Genomic DNA, 24,118 nt, shown 5'->3' with positions numbered 1-24,118 from the left:
AGTTTAACAAAGTGGAGTGAACAATGGCCATTAATAATGGCAGAGTGCCAGGCAGCAAAGGCCCAAGGCATTCTTCCTGGAGGTCAGCCACAAAGCACATTCCAATTCATTGCTTTTTATTTTATTTCATTTTACCATTGCCCACAATCAGAAATCCAATTACTGCTTGTTTTGTACATCAGTATCTTCATCAACAGCATGCGAGAGAAAAAGCAAAGGCATAGTTAGGTGACATTTTCTTAGCTGTAGGCAGATCTGATTAATGAGACAGGTTCTAAATTAGCTTTGTTTGTTTTATTTTGGTTTTTTTTCCTCCTCCACTGATTCTACTCTCCAACCGATCCTCATGCCAAGTTGTTGTTGTTTTTATACTATGAGATCCTTCTTAAAATGCTGTACCTTTTAAACCACAAATAATAATGCTGGAATTTATTGAACTTCTTAAACTTTAGTAGCCATCTATTCATGTCCTTCTTATCCCTTTAACATAATGGGATATGATTTGGTATTAATAAGCTTACATCCACCCATTTAGATGAATCTGAAGGCAGCCAGAGCTAGTTCTAAGTAATCATGTCGAGCAGAATCTGTCAATTAAACTCATACGAAGAAGGCTTTCGGCAGGCTATATTTTATCCTCATCTATATAATAAAAACAAGCTTATAGATATTCAGATATTTGCCGGAATGTGTAAGAAATAAAATGAAAGGTTCTAATTACAGGAGTTGTTCTAGGCCATTTCAAATCAACAGTGTAAAATATAATTCCTCATCAGTTTTCTAGGGCCTTGCTTATATTACACAGTGAGGTTTTTCCCTTCCCCAAAATAACTTTCTTACGGTTGCAAAATATCTACGGAGATTCTCACTCATGGCTATCCCAAACATGCTTTTTCAAAAGGCAACTGGACTTTGTTTTTCCTTGAAGACGTTTCACTTCTCATCTAAGAAGCTTCTTCAGTTCTGAACTAAAGGAACTTCTTGGATGAGAAGTGAAATGTCTTCAAGGAAAAACAAAGTCCAAAGATGATTTATTTATTTATTTTTTTGAAAAAGTATCTTTGGTTGCAAAATCTCATAATTTCCTTCCTGAGAAACCAGATCGGTGAAGAAGGCCAAATCTCCAGTGCTATTCCTAGTTTTTTCCCCCCGTAAAAGATACTTTATAGACGAGTGCTATTTCTTTACACTTAGAGGGGATAGTTGTATTTTTAATAACTCTGTAATAAAGAAAAATGGAGGCCACTTTTGTTATATTTATTTGAAGTTGTTTGTTTTGACATTCTCTTTCTCTCTTCTGTTAGTTTGCATTTTCATGTATGATGTCAAAACCTAATAGAGATATTATTATTTTTTAAAAAGAAAAGATTGGCTCATTTGATTGTACTCATTGAATGGCTGAAAAATATTTTGATATCCCTCGTGTGTAGATTTCATTTTTTTTTATTCCAAAAAAACTGAATGAGGTGATACCATGTAATAACAGATTTGTTGCTTCATAATAAATAAATTTAATATCATATGATATCACCCCATTTGGTTATTGTGGAACCGAACAACTTTTCAGTTTCCATTTCAACAAAGAAAGAGCAATAATGGAAAATTAGTAAAGTATCAAAATGTCCTTAGAGAACCTTATATAACATGTAAATGTATAAAGAAAAAAAAACATCAATGCTTCTTTGAAATAAATGTTTTAAGGATGTCACTATGCTGGCAATTGGAAATAGATTTGTAGCTGTAATCAAAAGCTTTACTCCTAGTAGATAAATGTGTAATAATACAGCCTTTAAATTCTATAAATTGCTTAAATGTCAACTCTACGCATTTATTTAAATATTAAAGAATCTTATTCAATGCTTTTACTGAGCATATTCCAAATGTTTTATAATATTATCAGTTTTATCATCTAATCATGTTGTCAATAGAACTTCGGGAAATAGAAAAAAAAGATATGCTAAATTGTGCTATGTAGCAACATGAATACAATATAAAAGCACATTAGAAGTCTCATAAAGCAGCTGAAAGACAGCAATAAGCAGTTCCATTTTCCATTATGAAGTCTAGCTGATAGTTTTTGAAGGATATTCTCCTGAGAAAAGGAGGAAAACTAGAGAAATCCGGATATTTTTTTAAATGGGATGCCACTAATGACAAGGGAGTTTTGTCTTTTGTCATCGCCTCAAGGATACCTGAAGGGAAATCTCTCTCTCTTTTTTAATGTTTTATTTACTTTATTTGAATAAAATGTAAAAATTCCATTTCAATCAAACATTGTGTTGTCTGGGTAAGTTGTTTTTAGGCAGCCGTAATCAAAATGCTTACAATAACATCCATCACAGTAACATTGATATTATAATAACAATAATATTTAGCTTGTCTGTTTTATCAAATTTCCATTTTAACATTTATCCTTTTTATGTCCCTGCATTTCTAACTTCTATTTTTATTGTCTAATAATTGGTAAAATAAGTCCCATGTCAAAAAATATTCAGTTTCTTCTTTGTCCTTAATAGTAAGTGTTAGTCTATCCATTTCTGCACATTCTAATATTTTCTTAATTACACTCTCATCTGTTGGGATCTCGTCACACTTCCATTGCTGAGCATATACAATTCTAGCTGCAGTTAAGACATGTAAAATCTCTTAAGTTACCTACCAATGTTAACTATAAAACTGATTCTGCCCCACTCATGCTCAGTAGACTAGAAATCTTCACTTCACTTCACTTTGATCAAGGTTCAAACAAAGCTGCTTCATTTAAAGTGAAGCTGGTTTACCTCAATACAATTCATAGCCCCTCTTAACTTTCTTTCAAAGGAGGCATACCACATAGAAGGTTGATAGGAATCTTCTCCTCATAGAATTGCTCCAAGTGTTGCTTGGCTTATGACTAAATGGTTAAAACAACAATATATACAGTGGTACCTTGCTACTCAACTGCTATGAAACTCATTGAATTTAGTACTCAACACATTTTGACATGAAAATTTTGTCCTGGTACTCATTGTTTGTTTAGTACTCAATGCCAAGCTAGAACTTGTCTGTGTCAGCTGCCTTGTGACTTACTACCTTACTTCTTATGGGAATAATTTGTTTGTACTCATTATTTTTGGTACTCATCGCGCCTCCCAGAACCAATTAACGATGAGCACTGAAGTACCACTGTATATTGTTATATATATTTATATGTGCAATATGCAGTATATATGTTCTTCTGAATTTAGGGGGACTTATCCCAAAGAAGAGAAAATGATTAATGTTTCCTGGCTCAAAAAATAGGCATTGTTGGGCATGATGGGTGAGAGACAAAATAACTTTGCACTTTAAAGGAAACTAAGAGATGCATCAGGCTCAGAATTGGCTCAGAAACGAGCCAAACTATCAATTGGCTTGGCAGAGTGCCAGAGGATGGCATCACTTATTTAAAGGCATTTACCCTTGTGGTTTCTCTGCAAGTGAGATTACCATATACTGTCAATACTACATCTCTAGAGGGGGTAGAGGTCACCTGTATGGCATGGGAATGAGGCTTGTAGCAAAACCGCAGAGTTGAAAAATCTTGCACATAATTCTAGTTGTGGAGACAAAAGAAAAACAGGCATAGCTTTATACAAATACAGGGCTAGGAATAACTTACTACAGTTTTACATAAGGCAACTAGCTTAAGGAAAAATCTAGAATGTTCTCCTCAAGCTACTTTTTCACTCCTATCTTCTGAGGGCTTGGCTAAAATATTGATGAAATGATATCATCTCAAAATATCAATATTTGGGGTATAATGCAACCATGTTGGAGGCACATAGTGAGGTAAATTCTGCTCCTCAAACCAGATAATTTATTCAGAATATTTCTCATGCTGTTTTAGAAAGAGAATCATGTTTGAACATGACGAGCTACAAAATCTTTGCATGGTTGAAATGGAAACCATATAAAACAGATGTTAGACTGCTAGTAGCAAATGCCAGAGTCTCAGAGCCAATAAAAAAAACTAACCATCCACTATAATAATCAATAAAACTTAAAAATATGCCCCAAAATTTCTTTACAACAACAACAAATCTACAACAGGAGAGAGGGAGAGAGAAAGAAAGGGAAAAGGAGAGGAAGAAGAGGAGGGGAAAGAGGAGGAGTAGAGGAGAAGGTTAGAAGGGGAGAAGAAGAGAGGAGTGGGGGAAGAGAAGGGGAAATAGGAAAGAGAAGGAGAGGAAGAACAAAGGAAGGAAGTAGGAGGAGAAACAGGGGAAGAGAAGTCCCGAAAAAGTAAAAATTAAAAATGAAAGTTAAAAGAAAAGATGAATGAAAAATGATGGAAATGACTGTACATGTATATGTGTTTATGAAAAATAAAAATAAAAAACTTAAAAAAAAAAAGAAAACTAACCGTCTACTACAATAATCAATAAAACTTAAAAACATGCCCCAAAATTTCTTTACAACAACAACAAATCTACAAACATTCTTCAGAATATTGAAGGTGATTTGTTCCTTTAAAAAGAGAAAGCCAAACTATTTATTTATCTTAGGTTTTGTATTAACAGAGGCAGTAAATAATACATTTTTCCCTTGGAAAATGTTGTTAGACTAAGTGTGTTCCATCAATAATGTACCACAAGGAACCCTTCGTGTCTTGATTTAAACTCTAAAACTCATTTATTATTGACCAGATGAGGTGGAAAAAATGAGATTACATTTTACTTGGAGTTGTCAAGTGCTTCATTTAATATATATCTCAGCCCTCTTGGTATTCAAATGACAACAGGCTCTGTACTCCTGTGCTGCTCTGTGGCAATGACAGGGTCAGGTGTTTTTGCTTTGGGAAGGCAAGTGCTTTCAACATATGGTACAACTTGTCAAAAATGCGGTCTTTGTAATTGTCTCTTGGAGGCCAAACCTGCACGTACATTTCTTGTCCTGCCATTATTGTTTACATCTTAAAGTGATCAGCTCCTGAGAAAATAGCCAGCTCACTATGACTTTTCTGCAGCTTATTCATTGATCCTTTCTCTTTTTTAAAATTATGAGTTAAAAGATAAAAGTTTTCCATGTCTAGTCATGTCTGACTTTAGGGGGTGGTGCTCATCTCCATTTCTAGGCTAAAGTAGCAAGCATTGTCTGAAGATATCTCTCTGTGGTCATGTGGCCAGTCAGCATTGCTATACACCAAAGGCACACAGAATGCAGTTACCTTCCCACCAAAGTGGTACCTATTGCTCTACTTGCATTGCCATGCTTTCGAACTACTAGGTAGGCAGGAGTTGAGGCAGGGAATGGAGCTCACCCTGTTGTGCAGTGCTTGGGTCTCAAATCCAGGGTGTCCAGCTGACAAGCTCAGCATCTTTAACTATGAGATATCGTGCCCCAAAATTGCTCCTGGAAAAATAGCCAATTCACAATGATTTTCTGTGGCTCGGTCATTGATCCTTTTCCTTTTTATATATATTATGTGTAAACTAAAGGTAAAGGTTCCCCTCGCACATATGTGTTAGTTGTTCCTGACTCTAGGGGACAGTGCTCATCTCTGTTTCAAAGCCGAAGAGCCAGCGCTGTCCAAAGACATTTCCATGATCATGTGGCCGGCATGACTAAACACCAAAGGCGCATGGAATGCTGTTACTTTTCCACCAAAGGTGGTCCCTATTTTTCTACTTGTGTTTTTTATGTGCTTTCAAACTGCTAGGTTGGCAGAAACTGGGACAAGTAATGGGAGCTCACCTCGTTACGTGGCACTAGGGAATTGAACCGCTGAACTGCCGAACTGCCGATCGACAAGCTCAGGGTCTTAACCACTCAGCCACCGTGTCCCCATATTATGTGTAGCGTTATTCAAATTTGAAGAAGAAAAAAAAGTAGCTTGTATCCATTCAGTGGTGGTGTGATGACGATGATGATGGTGGTGGTGGTGGTGACAATGATGGTGACAACTACTAGAACTACTGCCCCATGCTTCAGATTCAAAGGCAAAAAGGAGTTTAGGAACATGTAATTGATACACGCATAAGTAGTCTTCAGTTCTTTAAACCAAACAACCTTCTTCCAGAATCTCAAACTGTCACTGCAGAGGTCAGTCTCATGATCCCAGGAATAGTAATAATTACCTTAAGCCATTTCAGAGAGGTGCTAGAGAGCTCCCATGTACTTTGAAGCAGATCACAAAAAAATATACAGATAATCAAACAACGTAAAGTGTAAAACATGAAATAAGAGAAACAGAAGAAAACAGAAACCTCAGTAAAACTCTCCCATGGTATCTTGGGTTGATCTTAGAAACTATCCCTTGGAGATCTAAATAAGGCATGTCAATTTTCCCTCTAAATGTCAACAGCAACATGAAAAAAACGGGGGAAAATGGGTTCTTTCTCTGCCCTCCACCTCTTCCCTGCCACAAATAATCTTGAGAAACACAGCATTTATTTATGTCTGCTCTGGACTCTTTCTGTCTCAGTGGGAAAAAACAATTAGATAAAATTCATCCTGAGCTAAAGGGAGTAATATCTAAACACCTCTGACCATACTCAAGTGAACTGAGCATGCTATTCATTTAAAGGTGTGTTTAGTTACAGCCCTAACTCTATAAAGGCCTAGATCAGAGATAAACAATCCATAACTTCCAAGCCACTCATAAACTGGCCTACTTTCCTATTTTCCAGTAGATTCCTAGCAAGTGCCAAAAAAGCCAACACAATTCTAGGCTGCATAAACAGAGCAATAGAATCAAGCTCACCTGAAGTGTTAATACCACTTTATAATGCCTTGGTAAGGCCACACTTGGAATACTGCATTCAGTTTTAGTTGCCACGATGTAAAAAAAAAAATGTGGAGACTCTGGAAAGAGTGCAGAGAAAAGCAATCAAGATGATTAGGGGACTGGAGGCTAAAACATATGAAGAACAGCTGCAGGAACTGGGTATGTCTAGTTTAATGAAAAGAAGGACTAGGGAAGACATGATAGCAATGTTCCTATCTCTCAGGGGCTGCCACAAAGAAGAGGGAGCAAAGCTATTCTCCAAAGCACCTGAGGGCAGGACAAGAAGCAATGAGTGGAAATTAATCAAGGAGAGAAGCAACCTAGAACTAAGGAGAAATTTCCTGACAGTTAGAACAATTAATCAGTAGAACCACTTGCCTCCAAAAGTTGTGAATGCTCCAGCACTGGAAGTGTTGGATAACTATTTGTCTGAAGTGGTGTAGGGTTTCCTGCCTAAGCAGGGGGTTGGACTAGAAGACCACCAAGGTCCCTTCCAACTGATATGATATTATGATTCACCATCCTTATGCATGGATAGACATATATTGATAATAGACTGTAGGTTATAGATATGATAGAGGAAAGAGGAGAGAAGAAGAGTCAGAGATGATGATAGAAACAGAGAAGAAGTAGAGAAAAACAGCTAAGAGGTCTCTTCTGATTATCAAATTATCAATATTCTGATAATTTGATAATCTGGTAATTTTGGTAATCTCTCTTTAATACTAGCAAATCATTCAGAGCCTCCAAATACATATTAATATCTTCCTTTTGATCAACATTTCTTAGTGTCCGGTCCATCAAAAACTATGTATCTCTTACAGATATAGAAGCATCATATTATGTTATTACTCATAATAATACATGACAATCTACTGTGACAAGTGTGATATATTTGTAAGCAGCCACAATACATTATTAGAAATAGATGCATGCCTTGCTATATAAGTTTGATTCCCATTGGCTATAGGCGATGTCAGAAATGTTGAAAACTGCTTGCATATGCATGGCAGTCTGCAAAAGCTCTTAAAAATAGTGAGCTGCATAAAGGAAAAAAAAAAAGTTAAGACACGGCACTGTAGATAAAATCCAATTCCAGCCAGACTACATTTCTAAGGGCAACACATCTGAGAAGAGTCATTTAGCTGCAAGAACACTGACAACAAACCCCTTTGCTAGTTATTGAGGTTGTAATTCACATAACAATGTCACTAAGCAGTCAGTGAAAGCAGGATGGGTGGGAAGTGGGCACAGATGTAATAATAACATTTGCTAGGCTCCAATTCTGCAATATTTTTTTTTCTTCCTGCATCTTTATACTGCCTTTCTCCAGGTGGCCCTTTTGCTGACTGACTTTAACAAATGGCTCCCGCATCTTTGCGGATGCTGCTACGAATACAGAAATGCCCAACATCACCTTGCCAGGATTATGCTCTTTAACATAACAAAAGAAAGTGCATGGCATTTATGAGCAGAAAACTTTGATTAAAAAATGATGGCAGCTTGGTGGGTGTAAATTGAGATTCCAAGGGAAACACTTTGAAAATTTCCCCTTCCTTCTTTCTCTCTTTATAAATGAAGGATGTAAGTTTTTTTTTGTAAAAGAAGCCATTGTCATTGTTGTTATTAACAATACACAGACACACAGGCACACACACAAATGTGGATAGCCATTTGGCCTGAATTGTATAGAATTTCCTGCCAAGAGCAGGGACTAGACTAAAAGATCTCCAAGGGCTCTTCCAACTCTGTTATTCTATTATTCTATCTATATAAGAAAATGCAAAGATATTACAATGAAACAACATTATTTAGGCACAGAAACCCTATTAAGTATAACCGTCAACTCAGAGGTGGGTTTCAGCAGGTTCTGACCAGTTCTGGAGAACCGGTAGCGGATATTTTGAGTAATTCAGAGAACCGGTAGTAAAAATTCTGACTGGCCCCGTCCCCATCTATTCTCTGCCTCCCGAGTCCCAGCTGATCGGGAGGAATTGGGAATTTTGCAGTAACCTTCCCCTGGAGTGGAGTGGGAATTGAGATTTTACAGTATCCTTCCCCTGTCATGCCCACTAAGCCACGCCCACCAAGCCATGCCCACAGAACCGGTAATAAAAAAAAAATTGAAACCCACCACTGCTTCAACTTCACCTACACATGTGCACAGAAACACACAGACATACAGACCAGTATTTTTAATAAAAATTTGAAAGAAGTGGCAGTAGTAAAGGTACTTTTTCAACCATTTGAAATTCTTCTAAACTGACAGGCTACCCCCATGTCTAACTGAAATCAGAAACTACTCAAGACCATTGAAAGAGATTTTACATTGCCCCCCCTAGTTCAAAATAATGTGAAAATAAACACAAGTCTGCCATGACTCCAGAAGGATGGAAAGTGAACAGTTTGTTTTATGTTCTGGGGTGAAATCCAAGGACTGGGAAAGTAAAGGTATTTTTTCCAATGGAAAGAAATGAACACATTCAGCACAGGGGTGAAATGCTCCCGGTTCGGAACGGATCTCCCGATCCGGTAGCGATGGAGGCGGGTGGTTTGGAGAACCGGTAGCAAAAATCCCTGCCCCCCCCCATGCCCAGCTGAGCTGCGCAATCATCAGAGGCTTTTTTTCTTTTAAGTGCCTCTGAGGATCCAAGCTCTGATGATCCCAGCTGAGTTGCCTGATTGGCAATCAGACAACTCAGCTTGGGTCGTCAGAGCCTTTTGAAAGATTTTTTTTACAACCTCTTTGCCGAAGAGGTTGTAGAAAAAATGGTTTTAAAAGTAAAAAAACAAAATTTGCCATGCCCACCCAGTCACATTACCCCCCCCCCACCCCCACCAAGCCACACCCACAGAACCGGTGGTAACAAATTTTAGATTTCACCACTGATTCAGCATCCATGTTTAATTTATGGTTGTATTTGATGTTTGAGTTTTATTATATCCTGTAAAATGCTTTTCGATTTTCAACTAGCATGAAAAAGTGGTATATGGATGGAAAGGTAGGTAGATAGACTAAAGTTGAAATAGCAACCCATTTTATACCCTTTCATTTTTGTCAGCAATATGGTACCAAAATCTTGCAGCTCTACTAAGTATTTGTAAGGATAATTCTTCACACAGCCTGTGCCATCGACCAATAGAGAAAACAAATAAATAAATAAATATAAACATTTAATGATTTTTTTTTAAAAAAAAAACCAAATAGGTCAATCCATTTAATTACAGTTCTGTAAAACGAAATGATACGTAACAAGTCATAATTTAGCATGTTAATGGAGGTATTCTATACATATATATATATATATATATATATATATATATATATATATATATATATATATATATATAATTTTTTTTAATATACATCAATATCAACACATGAACAGTGAGGCATCTGGATATCATTCATTTGAATACAGGTAGTAATGATAGTATTAATATTATTTGTTATTTAAATCATACTTATGTAATTGTAATAATATTCTTCTACATATTTGTATTAAAATATAAGCCTTCATTATTTAATTGTTCAACATATTAGTCCCCCATTCTAATAATAATAACAATATCATTAGAACATACATAGTATCACCATCTTTCAACCTCTAATCTTTGTTTCTAACTATTACTTTTAATATATTATATAAAAAATGTGCATAATAATATTCCCCCTATTTCTTGTGTCTGCCTGTATAGTAGCTCCTAGCAAAGCCAATCTTGTGTTACAAAACATTTCCTCTATCCGTTATCTCTTGCCCATTTTAATATTTCAATTCTTATTCATTTTTTTATTTGCCTCCCAAATTGGGTCTTCATCTCTGTCTACCTCTTTCCTGGTTAGTTTAGATATTTCTTCCATCTCTACTATCTTTCACTGCCAAACCTCCAGAGGATCTGCCCAAGTCTCCATTTTCTTTTCAAAGATATCTTTCTGTTTATCCAGTATCATTTTTTGGTCTTTTAGCATATATTTTCCCTGAATTGCTTCACAAGTTTTTATTACCTTTTCCCACTTATCTTCTTGTTTTGTTTGTTTATTTAGTTCTGCCTTTTCCCCTGGTCTCTCCATTGCCTCCTCTTTTCCTGGGCTTTTTTATCATTATTCATTATCCCTTGTGGAGCACTTTCTAACTTCCCATTTATGTTATTCATTAAATCCATTATCTCCCTGTGATTCCTTGTCATAATATCATGAATGCTTTGAAACATCGCCACCAATTCTTTTTGCAACCCACTTATTTCCCCCAGCTGAAACATCTTGCCTTCTTTTTTGATAAATCCAAATATCGCTCAGATAATCTGTCAATGTTCTATCACTGCCCTAGAGTCTCAATTATTTTTGCCCTCAGAAAGTCAATCTGCAAACCTGAGTCCTGATGTTGCTCCTACAGAAATACAATAATATGGTTCTTTATATTCCACAGTTAGTCAATTTAGCTCTTTTTAGGTGATCCAGGAAAATTTTCAAATGTCTATTAATGGAGGTATTCTGATGGATGGAGCTATCTTTGGTATGATCTTACTGAAACATTATTGATTGATTGATTCGATTGATATAACAATCCATCTCACTTTGACTTGACTTAAGGTGTATAGCTATAAAATAAACACCCCAAATGCATAATATATAAAATAAGTAACACATATGGCAGCTGGCCATCCTCCAGCCAAATACCCACATAGCCAGGAATTGGTTAACCCTTAGTGGACTATAAATTGATTATAACAGTATCTCTGAGGGGAAAAAAACTCTTTATACTGTATATATAACTTTTCTTCTGAGCTTTTTGAAAATAAAATCCATCCCTTCTAAGTTGATATTGAATAGATAGATGATAGATAGATAGATAGATAGATAGATAGATAGATAGATAGATAGATAGATAGATAGATAGAAAGAAAGAAAGAAAGAAAGAAAATTTGTGGTGATTGTACGGTTGTAACAGTTGTTTTCAAATGAGGACAGGGAGGAAGAATCTGTACTTCAAGCCTATGGATACATATAGAGTTTTGTCAGCCTAGATCAGGGGTCAGCAACCTGCGGCTCTGGAGCCGCATGTGGCTCTTTCATCCCTATGCTGCGGCTCCTTGTCACCGGTTGGCTCCACAATTGATAGGGTTTTCGGTTAGGACAGGTAGAGAAGAAAGGACGCCATGCTATGAGGAGACTCTGTGATGGGGTGAACCAGACTTCTGGTTGGCAGAGGAAAAAGGATGCTGCACTAGGAAGAGACTCTATGGTGGGGGAACCGGACTTCCGGTCGGCTCCAGAAATGAACAGGGGGCTTCCAGTTAGCACCTTTGTGGCTCTTTGAGTGTTTAAGATGACCTTAAACACTCAAAGTGTTTAAAAGTGTTTAAGCTAGGCCGACCCCTGGCCTAGGTATTATAAATAAATTGGGTTTTTTTTTTTGAGAGAGAGAGATATTTCTTCAATAGAAACAATAAAAAGATATTTCAAATATTGTTACTCAGAAATACAAAGAACAAAAATAAAGCAGAGCTGTTCCTTTGGTCTAATTTGTTCTTGGAGATGCTTTTTTCTCTGCCAGCTGAGGAAATATTTTTCCTTCAGCAGAGAGCTTCATTCAGATTGCTACACTTATCAGCAACACCTAGCTATCTAATCTGATTACCATAATGTGATGAATGTTATTGCCGTTAACTGTAATGAGCACATTCCTTAACAGCTGGATCGCTTGACCTGGCAAGATGGCAGAATGTTCAAGAACTAATCATTGCTTTCCATTTGCTGATGGTGCATTTAATATTTAATGGGCACAACAGTGAGAGAGAAATAATTTCTAAAATGCTATTGCATTAAAGGCACTTCGAATTAGGGAGGTGTGGCAGTCTGAAGGTATACATCAAACTGACAAAGCTTCAAGCAGAGTAACCCTTTGAAGGAAAGGGCCAACATTTTCCTTCTGAGTGTCAAATCTGATTGGTTGCAACTTGAAAGCAAGGAAGCTCAATTCCAGTTGAGAGAAATGGCTAGTGAGGTCAAGTCAACCTCCTTCAAGGTTTTTTCTTAAAGCACGAAGGTAGAGCAACTCATTTTTCTGCATCAAAGCATTGCCTCAAATTGGATTGTTCCAAGTATACAAGTGAAACCAATGCCTCAAACTGAAATGGGATCATTTTCCAACTTTCTACCAGAACAATGATCAAATTTCTTATACATACCAAGGATCTTTCTAAGTATTGTTACTCAAAGGTCACTGTAAAAAAAAAAAAAAAAGTGGTTGGCAGACAATTTCGTGAGAAAACTTTTTTGCTCTAGAAGTACATTCAGATATGAAGAGAATATCCATATTCTGAGGCATAGCCTTTGGTGTTTTTATATTTATTGAATAGAAAATTTACTGATTTATTCATTTGACCCTATCAAAAGTATAAAACCAATACAAATATATAAGAAAATACAAAGAAAACAATAGGACATGTTCAATATGTTCAATATGAAGAAAATAATTGTTTTCTTCATGTCACTTAATATATTTGTACCGTATGCTTATTGAGATGGAATACATTCTACGTACTGAAATCCTAGAATTCTTACCAATGGCCATGCTGGTTGGGGAATTCTGGGAGTTGAAGTCTAGATATCTTAAAACTTCCCCATTTGGGAAACAAGGATCAAATGAGAACTAAACAAATAAAATTATAATTTAGCAGCACATGTAAATTAAAACCTGTGATTTTCCTATTGTTATATGTAGCAGCACAATATCTAGAGACAGAAAACTACTGGAGTGCTGATTTACCATCAGAGTATCAAGTGTTTAGGAAGCGAGAGCTTGGGAGCACAAGGAAACAATAGCTGACGACTTAACAGCCAGCCACCAATACCCCTAACTAAAAAGCCGCACACAACCAGGCACCATATAAAGACGACTGACAGAATAGCCCAAAACACACACACTGCTAAAGAAAAGTATCCTGAGGATGGGCTCCAGCACAAATCTGAAAGCTTGGAAGACTAAACTCTGGACCCAGTGACCAATCCAGATTGGATCCTGCAACATTATTGTGGGATCAGGGGTGAAATCCAGCAGGTTCTGACAGGTTCTGGAAAACCGGTAGCGGAAATTTTGAGTAGTTCAGAGAACCGGTAGCAGAAATTTTGAGTAGTTCGGAGAACCAGTAGCGGATATTTTGAGTAGTTCGGAGAACCGGCAAATGCCCACTCTGGCTGGCCCCAGAATGGGGTGGGAATGGGGATTTTACAGTATCCTTCCCCTGCCATGCCCACCAAGCCACACCACGCCTACCAAGCCACACCCACAGAACCGGTAATAAAAAAAAATTGGATTTCACTACTGTGTAGGATGTATATTTGCCTTCATTTATTTCCATAATAGTCACAATTAAGTTGTGACATTTGAGCCTCCCAATATATAAGTAAATGATCCACTTGTTATTTTTATACTTCAATAATATTTTTTAAAAATCCCACACATAGAACACTGTCATCCTGGGGCAAGTGGGTAGAGAAAGAGTCTGGATCTTTGTTCTTTGTTCAGTATCTGAAGACATATTGATTGGTTGGTCTTGATGAATAGACTGCAATTTATCGTACAAGCCTGCTTTTGAATTCTGAAATGGCGTAATGCAGTCAAGTTGTCTAACGAAAAATTCTACTCGTGTGTGCATTGCTAAAAAGCTCTGTGTTAAAATTAAAATCAGGAAACACTAACTTTCAGTTTCAATCAGGTGCTTTGTGATACCTCATTTCATCGACACAAAAAATCACTTGATATTTACACAGTCAGTGAATCATGTAAATAACATAGTTGGAGTCAAGGATAATATAAGGATATGATTTGAAAAGTGAAAAAAAAAAGGCATGATTGCTTGTCAAGACATCTTGGCCAGTGGATGAAGTCTGCTGAAAAGTTTCTTTCATTTTAGCAATAACTACATTGTCCATCCTTTCCCACAGTCTGTAGAATTGAATTTGTGGTGGCATGTGGTGGCATGACAGTGGTTAGAATCAGAGGTGGGTTTCAGCAGGTTCTGACCAGCTCTGGAGAACCGGTAGCAGAAATTTTGAGTAGTTCGGAGAACCGGTAGTAAAAATTCTGACTGGCCCCGCCCCCATCTATTCTCTGCCTCCCAAGCTGATGGAGAGGAAATGGAAATATAGCCTTCCCCTGCCACGCCCACCAAGCCACACCCACAGAACTGATAGTAAAAATTTTTGAAACCCACCACTGGTTAGAATGCAGTATTGCAGCCTAACTCTGCCCACTGCCAGGAGTTTGATCCTGACCAGCTCAAGATTGACTCAGCCTTCTATCCTTCTGAGGTTGGTAAAATGAGGGCGCAGATTGTTGGGGGCAATGTGCTGACTCTGTAAACCTGTTCAAGAGGGCTGCAAAGCACTGTGAAGCAGTATATAAGTCTAATTGCAATTGTATCATAACACATTTTTCCTTACAAGCCCCTCTGGATTCCAATACAAGCTGTACAATGGATTTTTTTTTTTAAAAAAATGAGGACATTTATTCTCACCTGAAAATTAGGTCGTTTCAGTGACCTAATAATAAAAGTATAACCAAACAAAACAAAACAGGAATGTATTAGGTCAAACTAATGTGAGATGAATGAAAGCCGAGGTGAGGAAACTATATCAAGATATAATTAAAAATGGAGAAAGCAGCAGGAAGGGCTTAGCAAGTAGGGACATGTTGCATAAATTGTTGATTTATTCCATTCACACTTTTGGGTCAGGGAGTGAATGTAATTTCCTTCCATTTGTTGACACCAAAGGGACGGGGAAGGTACAGTGGACAAAAATAAAATCCTAGGAATTTGTTTCAGAAATTATAAAGTTTACCCATTAACGAGAAACAAAAATAGGCCTCTCGCTTAAAATAAACAACTCATTAGTTGCTAAAGATAATGACATACTGATTATTAAATTTTAAAAAAAGTCAAACGTATGTTTCTGTTACTTAAAGGCATAACATGTAAACATACAAACAGATAATTCCTATACATTCATATTCGATGAAATCAAACTCCCTCCAAGGCTCATCCCTAGGAAGAAAAGCACATAGAATAAAAACTTACTACAGCAAAATCAGCAAATTTTAGAGAACACTAAATTTCTCTGGATCAAAACCACCACCACCAAGAAAATGAATATGCCTGAAGATTTTGTTTTTCATACATATTGTCACATGTAGGCAATGTATTGGTTAACCATATTATGAATTTTAAAATACATCCATACTCTTTGATATATAAATACAAGGGTTTAAGGCACCCTGTTATTAAGCTGGTTATTAAGACCAGCTGCCTGCAATTACTGCAGGGTTCGAATCTCGCCAAGGCTCAAGGTTGACTCAGCCTTCCATCCTTTCTAAGGTAGGTAAATTGAGGACCCAGTTGTGGGGGCAATAAGCTGACTTTGTATAAATATACAAAAGGATGAAGGCTATTGCTGAGCACATTGTAAGCCGCCCTGAGTCTTCGGAGAAGGGCGGCATATAAATCAAATTAAAAAAAAATAGTGTATAATTTGATGTATAATCAAATATATCTTACAGTCACCTTGCAGAGAAGATGGATGGCATAATATTTAATTAGATAGATAGATAGATAGACAGACAGACAGACAGACAGACAGACAGACAGAATATTCATGAACTGGAATAGGGTATAGCAACAAGGTCAGCCAATGAGAGCTGAGACAGGAAGGAGCCTGGGCATGGCTCTGTAGCTCTGTGCTCAGTTCTAAAAGCTGAAACTAGTCTGCTGACTGAAATGGAAAACTTCTCTCCTCTGCCTGTGTTTGCTTGTTTACTACCATGTTGGAAGAACCTGCCATTGGTATTGTACATTTACTTATGTGTTATATTATATATAAAGAGAAATTAATGAATCCTGCTGAATCAGTTACCTGTGTGTGCTTTCTGAATGTGATTGCGGCTACAAACTCTGACATCAATAAATAATAAAATATCTAAGAGCATTTTTTTCAGCCGAAGAGGCTGTAGAAAAAATGTTTTTAAAAGAAAAAAAAGCCTCTGACAATCAGGCAATTCAGCTGGGATCGTCAGAGGCTTTTAGAAGCATTTTTTTCTACAACCTCTTCAGCCAAAGAGTTTGTAGAAAAAATGTTTTTAAAAGCCTCTGATGATCCCAGCTGAGCCGCGTGAAAATCAGAGGCTTTTTTTTTTTTACTATTAAAAACATTTTTTCGGCTGAAGAGGTTGTAGAAAAAAATGCTTTTAAAAATAATTTTAAAAAGCCTCTGATGATTGCGTGGCTCAGCTGGCATGGGAGGGGGGCAGGGATTTTTGCTACCAGTTCTCCGAACCACCCGACACTATTGCTACTGGATTGGGCGATCTGGTCCTGCTTTAGAGGGATGACAGGGATTATCGTGGATATAAATATTGGTTTAATGTATGATCAAACTGGGACAGGAATTCTACAGCACTGAGGCATCTTTGTTGTTGTTAGTTGCAAAGTCGTGTTCAACCCATCGCAACCCCATGGACAATGTTCCTCCAGGCCTTCCTGTCCTCTACCATCCTGTGGAGTCCATTTAGATGAGTCTATAAGATGCGGCATCTTAGAGGTTGCCAGAATACGATACCTTAAAGCAAGCCTATTCTCTGTAATTGAAAATGATGTATCAACTAACAGAAATAAACATTCATCCCAGGAGCTTACACATATTGCCTAAATAAGGAAGTCTTCTTTGTAGAAACAGAACAGTATGTAGACAAATTGCATGCAGGTTGTTTAATTTTATGTGCTTAGCGATGCAGTTATCCTATTTACTTAGAAAATGCAAGTTGAGTTGCTTAACTAAAAGTGACTTAAGAGTTGCTTAAGAGTGCTTAAGATGGACAGCCAAATAAATCTTTTAAATAAATAAATCAACAAACAAATATCCTTAATAGTTTAGGGTGACTTACATCCACTAAAAACCAAGCCATACAAAACCTTAAAACATAAATGTGTGCGTGTTTTTTTTAAAAGAAAGCCCATAAAAGCTGAAATGGTAGCTATCAAAGACCTGGGAATATAAATATGTATTGAGCTCCTTTCTAAATGAATTAGATGGTTGGCTGATCACCCAAATATGCCCTTACTATTGAAAAATCCTGAAATGGTCATTAATCTCAACAATAGCCATGGTGATGGTACTCATACATTGATTAATTATATGCTATAACAGGTTAGATGTGATAAAGACACCATAAAAAAAATCATTGTAAAGGAATAATTCCCATTAGGTTACCTTGCTAAAACAGTAAATCCCTTAATATAATTTTAAAAATATCAACTGCTTTTAAAAGGGAGATTTACTTTCCTACCTTCTTATAAAAATAGCAACTATAAAAAAGTTTCATCACTTTAGCTCTGCCAAAACATCTTAACACATAGATAGGCATAGTTTGCTTTATTCTACGGAATTTTAAAAGCTGGGAAGGGCACCTTGAAATGGGGAGCATCCCAAGAAATAGAGAAACCTACAGTATACAGTGATATATTCCAGGGTATATTCAGAACTGCAGTAATGCTTTTGTTCTTCTTCTTTTCCTTTACACCACTTCTTTACTTTCCCCCTTTTCTCCCTCCCCCTTTTCCCTCTATTTTGTTTTCATCTGTATTTTATATTACAATTTTGCACGAAGAATCTCTACAGTTAAAATACATTCCTTAAGCTTCAGGCAAGCACCTACTGATTTTAAACTTTTCACTCTAATTAAGCTGATTTTTCTTTAAGAGGGAGGGTTATAAGAGCATTGCAAGTGACCCACAACCAGAACTCAGATTGCACAGATGGTGCAATGCAATATCATTTAACAGCCAAGAAATATACATGAGCACAGGAGGAGGTAGATGACTTATTAATATTGTTCCTGTAACATTTAGATTTTTATGAGGACATCAAGAAAGTTCAAGAGAGCCCAAATGAAAGTTCTATCTCTGGCATATTACAGAATTCTGCATGCAAACGGCTAATATCAAACACAGAAGAAAAGTGCCAATCTACATAATTAGAAGAATATACTCTCAACTAACAGAAGTTGCAATGAAATCTTTCATTGGTCGGTATCATATTTGGAGCAAAAAAAAAAAAAGAAGAGCTGTCATGTGTTTTCCTGGATGATATACACTACTCTCAGTGATACGCAATTCCATATATATACTGCACAATGTATTGCTTAGCGCATTGTAAGCCGCCCTGAGTCTCCGGAGAAGGGCGGCATATAAATAAAATTTATATATATATAAATTTATATATATGTATATATATATATATATATATGTATGTATGTATGTATGTATGTATGTATATGTATATGTATATGTATATGTATATGTATATGTATATGTATATGTATATGTATATGTATATAAAGAAGGATCTAAAGCATTTTTTTTCAAGAATGCAAAAACAGTATAGAAAATCTATTTGCTGAAGCCATTTTTTCAGAGCAGGCTATACATTCAAGAGGTGATAATATTATCTTAATTTGTAGGTCAGCGTCCAGAACTATTTTAGCTTACAGATGGAAAGGGAAGGGGAAGAACCCGGAGTGAAATCTACTTACATTCCCTACCAGTTCGGAAGTGCACGCGCCACACACATCATGTGTGCGCACAGACCCTCTGCACATGTGCAAACCTTTCTGTGCATGTGCAGAGGGTAAAAACCAGGTTACTTCCTGGTTAAAACCAGGAAGTAATGATGACTAGGTGGGTGGGTGGAGCCTTGCGCTGCCATTGCTACCGGTTCTCCGAACCACCAGTCCCCATCGCTACCAGTTTGGCCAAACTGGTCTGAACCAGTAGTATTTAACCCCTGGGAAGAACTTTATAGAACCTTAAAACACTCATACATTTTTCATGGCACAAATTGGGCTACAGTAAAACTTCACTAAGAAGCATGGAATATAATCCTGAGTGAGAAGTGCATATGTACAATTTCAGTTTTCAAACTGAGATGAGAATAGCTCTTGAGTGGGTTCCTCTGAATGTAGGAAGTGCCATGTGTGCTAATTAAGTATAAATGATTTTACTACTACTACTACTTCTGAGTGCCACAACACCAACATTCTAAAACTGTGTCCCTATGTAATAGGGATCCACACGGACTTAGTTGATTATCATTAGTGTTTGCCTTAAAGGGTCCCTATTGAGCTTTTCTTATAGATAGCCTGTAGCCTATTAATCAATAAATGACTTCTATCACAACCATGTCTGAGGGCTAAACATTGGTTCAGCATTAGAAAAGGTTATCTATGCATTTGTAGTTGTTAGTTGTGAAGTCGTGTCCCACCCATCGCGACCCCATGGATAACGTTCCTCCAGGCTTTCCTGTCCTCTACCATCCTCTGGAGTCCATTTAAGCTCACGCCTACTGCTTCAGTGATTCCATCCAGCCACCTCGTTCTCTGCCGTCCCCTTCTTCTTATTCCCTCAATCATTCCCAGCATTAGGCTCTTCTCCAGGGAGTCCTTCCTTCTCATTAGGTGGCCAAAGTATTTGAGTTTCATCTTCAGGATCTGACCTTCTAAAGAGCAGTCAGGGTTGATCTCCTCTAGGACTGACCAGTTTGACAGTGTTGCAGTCCAAGGGACTCACAGGAGTCTTCTCCAGCACCAGAGTTCAAAGGCCTCAATTCTTTGGCCTTCTCAGCCTTCCTTATGGTCCAACTTTCACAGCCATACATTGCAACTGGGAAAACCATAGCCTTGACTATATGCACTTTTGTTGGCAGGGTGATGTGTCTGCTTTTTAGTATGATGTCTAGATTTGCCATAGCTTTCCTCCCCAGGAGCAAGCATCTTTTAATTTCTTGGCTGCAGTCCCCATCTGCGGTGATCTTGGAGCCCAGGAAAATCTCTACCTTACAAAGCAACTAATCAGTAGAAGCTTTCCCCAAGAAAACATGACAGTATATCAAATCAATTATTTTTTGTTTCTACATTCTTATTTGTAGGAATGGGAAGTGCCCAACTTTTCTTCAGATACTGTCAGCATTCTCAGGTACCCCAGACAGGAAATAAGCCAGATGAACTAATTCTACTTTATTGTAAAGCGACATTAACAGAATTTAGCAAGTTTTGAAAGGACAAATCTCTTTTAACCATCTGATAAGTTAGGGAGGGTCATCTGCAGGCTTTCCATCTCTTATCTGATTGTTCCTTAGGCAGCATCTCTCCCCCCTCCCACCTGAACCATCTCCAAGGACATTCCTTCATAGCCTTACAACTACAAATACTGCAAAAGGCAGAAAAAAGCTAATTGTAAGAGCATTCTGTGCTTTCATTTTTTCCCCCTCAATTGTTGCAGTCGCCTCATTTGCAAAATATTCTCATTAAAATGCTCTTGCTTATTTTCACATAAATCTTTGCAAATAATAATCATCAGCATAATGGGCCACTGGATATTTCCCTGAATCTGAGTTTGAAGATAAGATGGCAGAAAAATACAAATGCTTCTGCAAAATAAACGGCAATCATAAAAACATTAAGACACAGCATCAATTTCACGTTTTTAATAAATAATGAAATGGTCATAAAAATGTGAATGCATTTGAAACAGGGCTCTTGAGCTGCAAACAGCTGTACAGCTTTGCACAAGGAAGGGAAGGGGAAGCAGAACAGGTGACACTTATACCGGTGCCTTGAAAATGAAAGAACTTTTTGTCATTGATGCTTAAATGCTTTCAACTTCTTGAAAAGTTTGAAGAAGAGCCTGTGCAAACTTTCAGAGGAGTATAGAATGCAATGCTCTAAGAAACTGCACCCAGCTCAAAATGCAAGACAGAAAGAGAAAGCTTTGAGCCTCAATACATCTAAAATGACTTTCCTGTGACTGGCTTCACCTTTCAGCCACATGCATCAGGTTAAATCATGGTTTCTTATTTTGGCTTAGTGAATAAATCGCGGAGGCTTTGATGGACCATTCTGTAGCCATTGAAATCCTCCCAATGGTCTGCTCACAGAATTTCAAATATCAAAGGGACAACAGGAGCAAAGGTAGGATTTCTTTTACATGGAAGAAGGCAGATCTTTAAATATCCTGCCCACAACAGAAGTAACACTTTGAAATAAGCCGAATGAAAGTGAGCCAGTCTTTATAGTTATATCTTCTGAAAAAATTGTGTCCGCTGAACAATAATTATTCTGTACTATTCAAAAGCAGTGTTTCCTACTACATTACATGGATTAATCAGTGCCAACATATATCACATCTAGCATCTGGTTTGTAAATGATCAGTAATTATTTTTGTCTATCAAGTCTGCATTTCATTCCCCGTCTCAACACCACCCCACAAAGAGCAGATGTATATTTCCCATTTCAGAGTAATAATAATGACAACATTTATGTCATGAATTTATTCATTACAAATTTCACAAAGTCAAGGGGCTGCAGATTCTGTCTTGTTTGGTTCCTAGCTAGTCGCCTTGATACCTTATGCTGATTAAGTTAAGAAAAATCAGACCTTTTTTTTTCTTTTCAAAAGTGTGTTCCAGTAAAATATAAGACTCTTGCTTTTGAATGCATCACAATTAACCATGCATGCACTAACCTGCTATTAAATGAACAGCTTGCTGTTAAGTTTATCTGTCTGCAGTTTCTTTTCCGAAGGAAGTTATTCAAGAAAACAACAACACAATATTACCTGAGGCATTCGACAAATTTAAGGAAGATACTTGGAACACATAAAAAAAAAAAAGTAGAAAATTCAGCTAAAATGATAGATGCACCCTGAACATCTCAAATTGCACACACGGTAACCTCGGGAAAAGCAGGCATGGATATATTTTTTTTTTGGGGGGGGGAGCAGTGAAGGAAATTACAACTCATGCAAACTGTCCTGCAAGGCAGAGTTATTGGGAACATATACACGGACTTAAGTGCACCTGCTGGTTGCAATATATTTAACCACAGAACTAGATAGTTATGCTAAGTACATTCTTAATGGATATGATTCTGTTGCAATTCAGTAAGGCACTTATCTTAATTGTTATGTTTGTGTTAGTTTAGCTATTAAATGAACCTGCTGGAGAACAAAAGTGATTTCCAAGGAGGTAAACTGTGCTTAACTTTCCAGGTTCTATTGTATCTCCTTGCTTCTCTGGAAGTAGATGGGATAAAGTTGCTACTAACTTTCCACCAGAGAACCGGTAGTGGCAACCTGCGGATGGGTCTGCCCACCCACCCGGGTGCAATCCCATCCTATATCGCTGTGTTTTTGATGCCACATGCATATGTGGACAGCGTGTGCGAGCAAATTGCCATGTTGTTTGGAATTGCACGCCTGTGTGGATGGCATGTGACAGAGAATTGCCATATTTTGTGATGCCGCATGCATGTGTGGATGGCACACGCACACATTTCTGGTGCTGGGCAAACTGGTTGCTACAGTATGTGAAACTCACCTCTGCTTTCCACCAAAGGAGAATTTTGAAATAAATGTTGAAAAGAAACTGAATATTTTTGGGGAAAATCCAAATATTTTCTACAAAGTTTGTCAGCGGAATATTCCATTTCCCTAAATTGTTGTCCCATGTTTTCTTCTCACCACCTCAAAGGATTAGAGCCTCTTGCATAAAAGTTTTGGAAGACAAATGTTGGGGAAAATATTATCAAAAATAAAAAAATATATCTACTTTCAAGGATTGCATGGGAGGAAATGATTAAAATAAAAAGGAACAACAAACTCTTGAAGACATTGTTCTGTTTGTCGATTGTATAACCAAATCCCACCTACTGTACTTGTAGAGATTCAATCTTCTAGGGTGTCAAATTTCCTTTTATTTATTTATAGCTCGCTCCCTATTACCCTATTTACTTATAGGGCAGAAAACAACATTTATTTATTTATTTTTATTTATTTGTCAATAAGTACAAGGAAACAAGTAACAGTACAGACACAGACATGGACACATGACAAAAAAAATTTGGCACAAATAAAAGGATATAAATAGGCAAACCATAGTCACAAACACATAGAATAATTACATATAAATGGGGAAAGTAGGACAAGGACGGTAGGTACGCTGGTGTGCTTATGCACACCCTCTTAGGGATCTCTTAAGAAACATGAAAGGTCCATGGTAGACAGTTTAAGGTAAAAGTTATGGAGATTAGAGAAACTAACAACAGGATCAGGTAGAGTGTTCCAGACATTTACTACTCTATTGCAGAAGTCATATTTCCTACCAGAGAACCTGTAAATACCATCTCTGACTGGCCCGGCCCCCATCTATTCTCTGCCCCCAAGTCCTAGCTGATCGGGAGGAAATGGGGATTTTGCAGTAACCTTCCCCTGGAGTGGGGTGGGAATGGAGATTTTACAGTATCCTTCCCCTGGAGTGGGGT

Source organism: Pituophis catenifer, unplaced genomic scaffold (genome assembly GCF_029215685.1).
Source record: "Pituophis catenifer annectens isolate HBS135680 unplaced genomic scaffold, rPitCat1.0.hap2 SCAF_13, whole genome shotgun sequence".
NCBI classification, from domain to species: domain Eukaryota; kingdom Metazoa; phylum Chordata; class Lepidosauria; order Squamata; family Colubridae; genus Pituophis; species Pituophis catenifer.
The sequence above is the reverse complement of the archived record's forward strand: the minus strand, read 5'-3'. Positions refer to the sequence as shown.